Here is an 8,609-nt window from a genome sequence, read left to right on the forward strand (position 1 = left end):
CCTCCCAAAAACCACTTCTACAGGGCATCCTACAGGGACTGCTCTAGATGGGAGCACTCCTAAAAAGAGCACAGAACAAAACACCCAACATATGAAGAAGGGAGGAGGAGGAATAAGAAGGGAGAGAAATAAAGAACCATCAGACCGTGTTTATAATAGCTCGACAAGCGAGTTAAGTTAGACAGTAAGATAGTAAAGAAGCTAACCCTAAACCTTTGGTAACCACAAACTTAAGCCTGCAATGGCAATAAATTCATACCTTTCAATAATCACCCTAAATGTAAATGGACTGAATGCACCAATCAAAAGACACAGAGTAATAGAATGGATAAAAAAGCAAGATCCATCCATATGCTGCTTACAAGAGACTCACCTCAAACCCAAAGACACGCACAGACTTAAAGTCAAGGGATGGAAAAAGATATTTCAAGCAAACAACAGAGAGAAGAAAGCAGGTGTTGCAATTCTGGTATCAGACAAAACAGACTTCAAAATAAAGAAAGTAACAAAAGACAAAGAAGGACATTACCTAATGATAAAGGGCTCAGTCCATCAAGAGGATATAACCATTATAAATATATATGTACCCAATAGAGGAGCACCAACATACCTGAAACAAAAATTAACAGAACTAAAGGAGGAAATAGAATGCAGTGCATTCATTCTAGGAGACTTCAACACACCACTCACTCCAAAGGACAGATCCACTAGACAGAAAATAAGTAAGGACACAGAGGCACTGAACAACACACTAGAACAGATGGACCTAATAGACATCTACAGAACTCTACATCCAAAAGCAACAGGATACACATTCCTCTCAAGTGCACATGGAACATTCTCCAGAATAGACCACATACTAGGACACAAAAAGAGCCTCAGTAAATTCCAAAAGATTGAAATCCTACCAACCAACTTTTCAGACCACAAAGGCATTAAACTAGAAATAAACTGTTCAAAGAAAGCAGAAAGGCTCACAAACACATGGAGGATAAACAACACGCTCCTAAATAATCAATGGATCAATGACCAAATCAAAATGGAGATCCAGCACTATATGGAAACAAATGACAACAACAACACTAAGCCCCAACTTCTGTGGGACACAGCAAAAGCAGTCTTAAGAGGAAAGTATATAGCAATCCAAGCATATTTAAAAAAGGAAGAACAAGCCCAAATGAACGGTCTAATGTCACAATTATCGAAATTGGAAAAAGAAGAACAAATGAGGCCTAAGGTCAGCAGAAGGAGGGACATAATAAAGATCAGAGAAGAAATAAATAAAATTGAGAAGAATAAAACAATAGCAAAAATCAATGAAACCAAGAGCTGGTTCTGTGAGAAAATAAACAAAATAGATAAGCCTCTAGCCAGACTTATTAAGAGGAAAAGAGAGTCAACACAAATCAACAGTATCAGAAACGAGAAAGGAAAAATTACGACGGACCCCACAGAAATACAAAGAATTATTAGAGAGTACTATGAAAACCTATATGCTAACAAGGTGGGAAACCTAGGAGAAATGGACAACTACCTAGAAAAATACAACCTTCCAAGAATGACCCAAAAAGAAACAGAAAATCTAAACAGACCAATTACCAGCAATGAAATTGAGGCGGTAATCAAAAAACTACCAAAGAACAAAACCCCCGGGCCAGATGGATTTACCTCGGAATTTTATCAGACATACAAGGAAGACATAATACCCATTCTCCTCAAAGTTTTCCAAGAAATAGAAGAGGAGGGGATACTCCCAAACTCATTCTATGAAGCTAACATCACCCTAATACCAAAACCAGGCAAAGACCCCACCAAAAAAGAAAACTACAGACCAATATCCCTGATGAACGTAGACGCAAAAATACTCAACAAAATTTTAGCAAACCGAATTCAAAAATACATCAAAAGGATCATACACCATGACCAAGTGGGATTCATCCCAGGGATGCAAGGATGGTACAACATTCAAAAGTCCATCAACATCATCCACCACATCAACAAAAAGAAAGACAAAAACCACATGATCATCTCCATAGATGCTGAAAAAGCATTTGACAAAGTTCAACATCCATTCATGATAAAAACTCTCAGCAAAATGGGAATAGAGGGCAAGTACCTCAACATATTAAAGGCCATCTATGAAAAACCCATCTATGAAAAAGCCAACATTATATTGAACAGCGAGAAGCTGAAAGCATTTCAGCTGAGATCGGGAACTAGACAGGGATGCCCACTCTCCCCACTGTTATTTAACATAGTACTGGAGGTTCTAGCCACGGCAATCAGACAAAACAAAAAAATACAAGAAATCCAGATTGGCAAAGAAGAAGTTAAACTGTCACTATTTGCAGATGACATGATACTGTACATAAAAAACCCTGAAGACTCCACCCCAGAACTACTAGAACTGATATCGGAATACAGCAAAGTTGCAGGATACAAAATCAACACACAGAAATCTGTGGCTTTCCTATATACCAACAATGAACCAACAGAAAGAGAAATCAGGAAAACAACTCCATTCACAATTGCATCAAAAAAATTAAAATACCTAGGAATAAACCTAACCAAAGAAGTGAAAGACTTATACTCTGAAAACTACAAGTCACTCTTAAAAGAAATTAAAGGGGACACTAACAGATGGAAACGCATCCCATGCTCATGGCTAGGAAGAATTAATATCGTCAAAATGGCCATCCTGCCCAAAGCAATATACAGATTTGATGCAATCCCTATGAAACTACCAGCAACATTCTTCAATGAACTGGAACAAATAATTCAAAAATTCATATGGAACCACCAAAGACCCCGATTAGCCAAAGCAATCCTGAGAAAGAAGAATAAAGTAGGGGGGATCTCACTCCCCAACTTCAAGCTCTATTATAAAGCCATAGTAATCAAGACAATTTGGTACTGGCACAAGAACAGAGCCACAGACCAATGGAACAGACTAGAGAATCCAGATATTAACCCAGACATATATGGTCAATTAATATTTGATAAAGGAGCCATGGACATACAATGGCGAAATGACAGTCTCTTCAACAGATGGTGCTGGCAAAACTGGACAGCTACATGTAGGAGAATGAAACTGGACCATTGTCTAACCCTATATACAAAAGTAAACTCAAAATGGATCAAAGACCTGAATGTAAGTCACAAAACCATTAAACTCTTGGAAGAAAACATAGGCAAAAACCTCTTAGACATAAACATGAGTGACCTCTTCTTGAACATATCTCCCCAGGCAAGGAAAACAACAGCAAAAATGAACAAGTGGGACTATATTAAACTGAAAAGCTTCTGTACAGCAAAAGACACCATCAGTAGAAAAAAAAGGAACCCTACAGTATGGGAGAATATATTTGTAAATGACACATCCGATAAAGGCTTGACGTCCAGAATATATAAAGAGCTCACATGCCTCAACAAACAAAAAACAAATAACCCAATTAAAAAATGGGCAGAGGAACTGAACAGACGGTTCTCCACAAAAGAAATACAGATGGCCAACAGACACATGAAAAGATGCTCCACATCGCTAATTATCAGAGAAATGCAAATTAAAGCTACAATGAGGTATCACCTCACACCAGTAAGGATGGCTGCCATCCAAAAGACAAAGAACAACAAATGTTGGTGAGGCTGTGGAGAAAGGGGACTGCTGGTGGGAATGTAAATTAGTTCAACCATTGTGGAAAGCAGTATGGAGGTTCATCAAAATGCTCAAATCAGACTTACCATTTGACCCAGGAATTGCACTCCTAGGAATTTACCCTAAGAATGCAGCAATCAAGTATGAGAAAGACCAGTGTACCCCTATGTTTATCGCAGCACTATTTACAATAGCCAAGAATTGGAAGCAACCTAAATGTCCATTGATAGATGAATGGATAAAGAAGAAGTGGTACATATACACAATGGAATACTACTCAGCCGTAAGAAAAGGGCAAATCCTACCATTTGCAGCAACATGGATGGAGCTGGAAGGTATTATGCTCAGTGAAACAAGCCAAGCAGAGAAAGAGAAATAACAAATTATTTCACTCATCTGTGGAGTATAAGAACAAAGGAAAACTGAAGGAACAAAACAGCAGCAGAATCACAGAACTCAAGAATGGACTAACAGGTACCAAAGGGAAAGGGACTGGGGAGGATGGGTGGGTAGGGAGGGATAAGGGGGTGGAGAAAAAGAGGGGTATTAAAATTAGCATCCATAGGTGGGTGGGAGGAAGGGGAGGGCTGTACAACACAGAGAAGACAAGTAGTGATTCTATAACATTTTGCTACGCTGATGGACAGTGACTGTAAAGGAGTATATAGGGGGGACCTGGTATAGGGGAGAGCCTAGTAAACAAAGTATTAGTCATGTAAGTGTAGATTAATGATAAAAACAAAAAAGCAGTTCCTGTGTGGTGACCTCCAATGAGTTCTACACAAGAGTATAAAGGGCATATAAAAGTGTAGGCAAAGGGTCTGTTTGTGTTTATACAGAGGATCAAAGCCTAATTTGGCTACCCCAAAAATGAACTAAGATACGATATGAAAAAGAACTTCCAACATCAGCACTCTCGGGAAGACTCATGACAGAAGATGATCAGCAAAAAAAAAAACCCCAACAAAGATCCACGCACTGCCAGAGGTGTAGATGCACTCATCCCACCAGTTCCTGGACTTGCCATGGCAATGATGAAGGAGATATCTAAGCTGGCCTGTGCATACAGTAAAACAACAAATTTGACTAGATCTATACTGTTGGAACTCAACCAAGAATTAGGAGAAGTGCAAGTTGTAGCGCTCCAAAATCTTACAACCACAGACTATTTACTGTTAAAAGAACATATGGGATGTGAACAGTCCCCAGGAATGGGTTGTTTTAATTTATCTGAATTCTCTCAGACTGTTCAAGTTCAGTTGGACAATATCCACCATATCATAGAAAAGTTTTCACAAATGCCTAAGGTGCCTAACTGGTTTTCTTGGTTTCACTGGAGATGGCTGGTAATTACAGATATGCTTTGGTTATGTAACTATACTCCTATTATGTTAATGTGTGTGCACAATTTAATTAGTGGTTTAAAACCTATCCATGCTGAAGTTACTCTACAAGAAGATATGTCAAAGAAATAATCTTCCCAGGTTTTCTTCTGCCTGCTACTTCTATAGCTTTTCTTCTTCCTACCTAATTACAACGTTTAAATAGAACTCGTGCCACATGTCGAATTTACCGAGTATCATAATTCTTCCAAGTGGTAAAGACACCTCAAGACAAATGCTGGGCATAGAAGCCACAGGGCATAAATATGCGAAGAAGTAAAAAGCTAACCTTTTCAAACAATAAGGCTTCCCTCTCACTTACCAACTTCACATTTCCCTGTATGGCCCCAGAAGATGACTGGTTAGCCAGAGACGGTTAAGATTCCTCAAGGGAGGAACAACCTAAGACAGGCACAGTCGCAGGGGGGCCATCAGGTGAGAAAATGGGGAGCAGCAGAGGTGAGGCTTAGAACCTCCCCTCTCATGTTCTGAGAGAAATCTTCTGCATACATGGATGTTTATTGCCCTTGTCTAGCTCGGATTAACACATAGTCTACAGGCACACACCTGATCATCTACATTTGCTCTCTTACAACACTAAACTCTGTTTTCTACCTTTATCTCGTATCTACCTACCACTTCGGCATTTTATTAAAAATAATAATAATAAAGAGAGAAATGTGGTATCCACATATAAATCAAGTTTAAAAATCAAATGAATATTCATATTTGAACTGACTGTTTATAGTTCATAATGCATGAACAAAACCGAAAGCTTCTGTGATGACTGCCCTTGTAATGTTCACCATGTAACTTATTCACTATGTAAGAATCTGTACTCCATGTAAGAACTTGTTCGTTATGCATCAGAAGATTGGAGACTGACAAAAATTAGGCTTGGGGTGGATTAATGATTGTGCATTGAGTATTGACCCCCCTATACAGAATTTTATTGTTGTTAACAACTATTTGATCAATAAATATGAGAGATGCCCTCACAAAAAAAAAAAAAGAAAAGAAAAGAAAAAAAAAACGATTAAATTATTGTATCTTTGAAGTGTTTTATTTAAATAATCTGAAATTCTGTAATCTTTTGAATCCCTTTGCATTTAAATATCATATACACATCCACCCATGCAATGACTCCCTAATTCCACAAATATCCTGCTGCTAATAGGTGTCAAACACCTTTTCTGTGCTGTTGTAAATAATAATGGTAAATAAAATTAACATAACGTGCCCTTAGTAAGCTAAAATTTTAATGATATGGTCACCATACTTAAAAATAAATCTCAAGTAATGCATGTATTAGTGTCTAGGGCTGCCATAATCAAGCCCCAAACTAGGCAGCTTAAAACAACAGAAATGTATTGTCTTTCAGTTCTGGAGGTTGGAAGTCTGAAATCATAGTGTTAGCAGAGCCGTCCTTTCCTTGATTACTCTAACGGAGAATCCTTCCTCACCTAACCTGCGGTGCTTGCTGTCAATCCTTGATGTTCCTTGGGTTGTAGATGCATCACTCCAGTCATATGGCTGTCTTCTCCCTGTGTGTCTTCACACTGACTTCTCTCATGAGTGTCTCTCTGTCCAAATTTCCTCTTTCCACAAGGACACTAGTCATAATGGATCACAGCTTACCTAATGACCCCATTTTAATATATAAAGACTCTATTTTGAAATAAGGGTGCACTCTAAGGCATTGGGGTTAAGACTGCAGCATATCTTCTTTGGCGGGTACAATCAACTTATAACAATGCATATTTACAAATTATGACAACTGTTATGATGTAGTCAGACTATTAACACAGAGAATAACATTGAAAATCTATTTTAAGTTTAGTAAACAGGGAAGAACTACTTAAGACCCAGAAAATATGAATAACAGGCAAAAAGGAATAGACTGGAGCTAACTGAAACAGCACATGCAAAGGTCCTGAGGTGGGGGGAAAGTCTGATGCACAGGAAGTGAAATACAACCTGGGTATCTGAAAGGCAATCAGTGAATGAGAAGGAAGGGGCCCCAACGTAAATTGTTCCCAAGATAAAGTTGCTTAACTTTATCAGAAATTTTTTAGGAATTGTGAGAATTTATCAGAATTTGACTGAAGTTAGATGAACTTTTTAAGAAATACAATCAGTATTTATGACTTCCTTGATAATAAATGAAAAATGTGGGGACACTGGAGGATATTAGAAATATAGGAACAGCAGAAGAACAAGGAGAAGGGAAAAGCTGAAGTATAAATACGAACATCAGTGGAACTTCTAACAACTTGAAGACAGGCTACAAATTGTCATAACCATTATTAACATTCAGGGTGACCTGGACTAGTACAGCCATACTGGTCTTTAAAATGCTTAAATACTTTGATAATAATTGGTATACAGCCACTGCCATACACCTCTATTCAGCCTGCTAGCCCTCTCCTGGAATCTTCTCTAGATGACCTCCAAATTTCAGATATAAATGCATTACTCATGAAACAGCCCCTGTGCCAACTCTATCAATTCCTGTTATCTATTCTAATTTGTCCACCCATAATGCACTGGGCATATCATAATAAGAAAGATTTCAAATGTGATACACAGATATATATATATATATATATATTATATATATATATATATATATATATCAAGATATTTATGTGAACATACATGTATAGGCGTACAATAATATGTAAACATGTTTATATGCATGCATCTGAAAATTAAAGAATAAGTTCTTAAATTATTTAATCAATTTAATGGTCTTCTTAAATTAATTACAAATGAGCTTGAAAGTTAATTATTTTTATATACCAGTTTTAGCCATAATCTCTGAAATCTTAGCCACCAAAATTTAAAAGCTTTGACTAATGGGAAGTTGTAGAGGCTGGAGACAGAGCTGTAGCTGAGGAAATGAACACTGCAACATAAAATCTAGCAATCACCAAGTTGGCCTTGATTCAGGCTGGTATTCACATCCAAACTGGTCCCATTCCACACAGGAAATATTAGAATGAGAGGCTTCAAGCAGAAGCAATACCCAAAGTCCAGAGAAATAACTGCATGCCAATTCCAGGAGAACAGCTCAGGTATGAAGGACAAGGTCACTCCAGGTGGGAGAGGATTGGCCCATGCTGGTTTCAGGAAAGGTTCTGATGTGAGTAGAGGAATGGAAGGCTAACACTGACAAAGAAGTAGGATCCATTTGGCTATAGCTAATAAGAAACTGACTCTGGTAGGTTTAAACAGGGAGGAAGTGTGTCATCACTAACTAAGAGGTGCAGAAGGAGGGGCACTTTAGGAACAGCTTAATCAGAGCATCCCCCTTGTGTCTCTCCAGTCCCTTGTCTATGCACACTTGGCCTGTTGGCCTTTCCCCTGATTGCTTTCCTTACAGTGTGAAAATAATGGCTTTGGTTTCACTATCCACATACACAATATCCAGAGGAAGTGAGATGCTGTCTTCCAGTGGTTATCTATTTTTAAGAATAGGAAAACTCTTGCCCATTATATCCAACAAACTCCTCCTTACATCTCATTTCTCTAAACTGGAATTTATGCCCATCTTGAACCAATCCCTGTTG

Source organism: Manis pentadactyla, chromosome 4 (assembly GCF_030020395.1).
Source record: "Manis pentadactyla isolate mManPen7 chromosome 4, mManPen7.hap1, whole genome shotgun sequence".
Classification (NCBI taxonomy): domain Eukaryota; kingdom Metazoa; phylum Chordata; class Mammalia; order Pholidota; family Manidae; genus Manis; species Manis pentadactyla.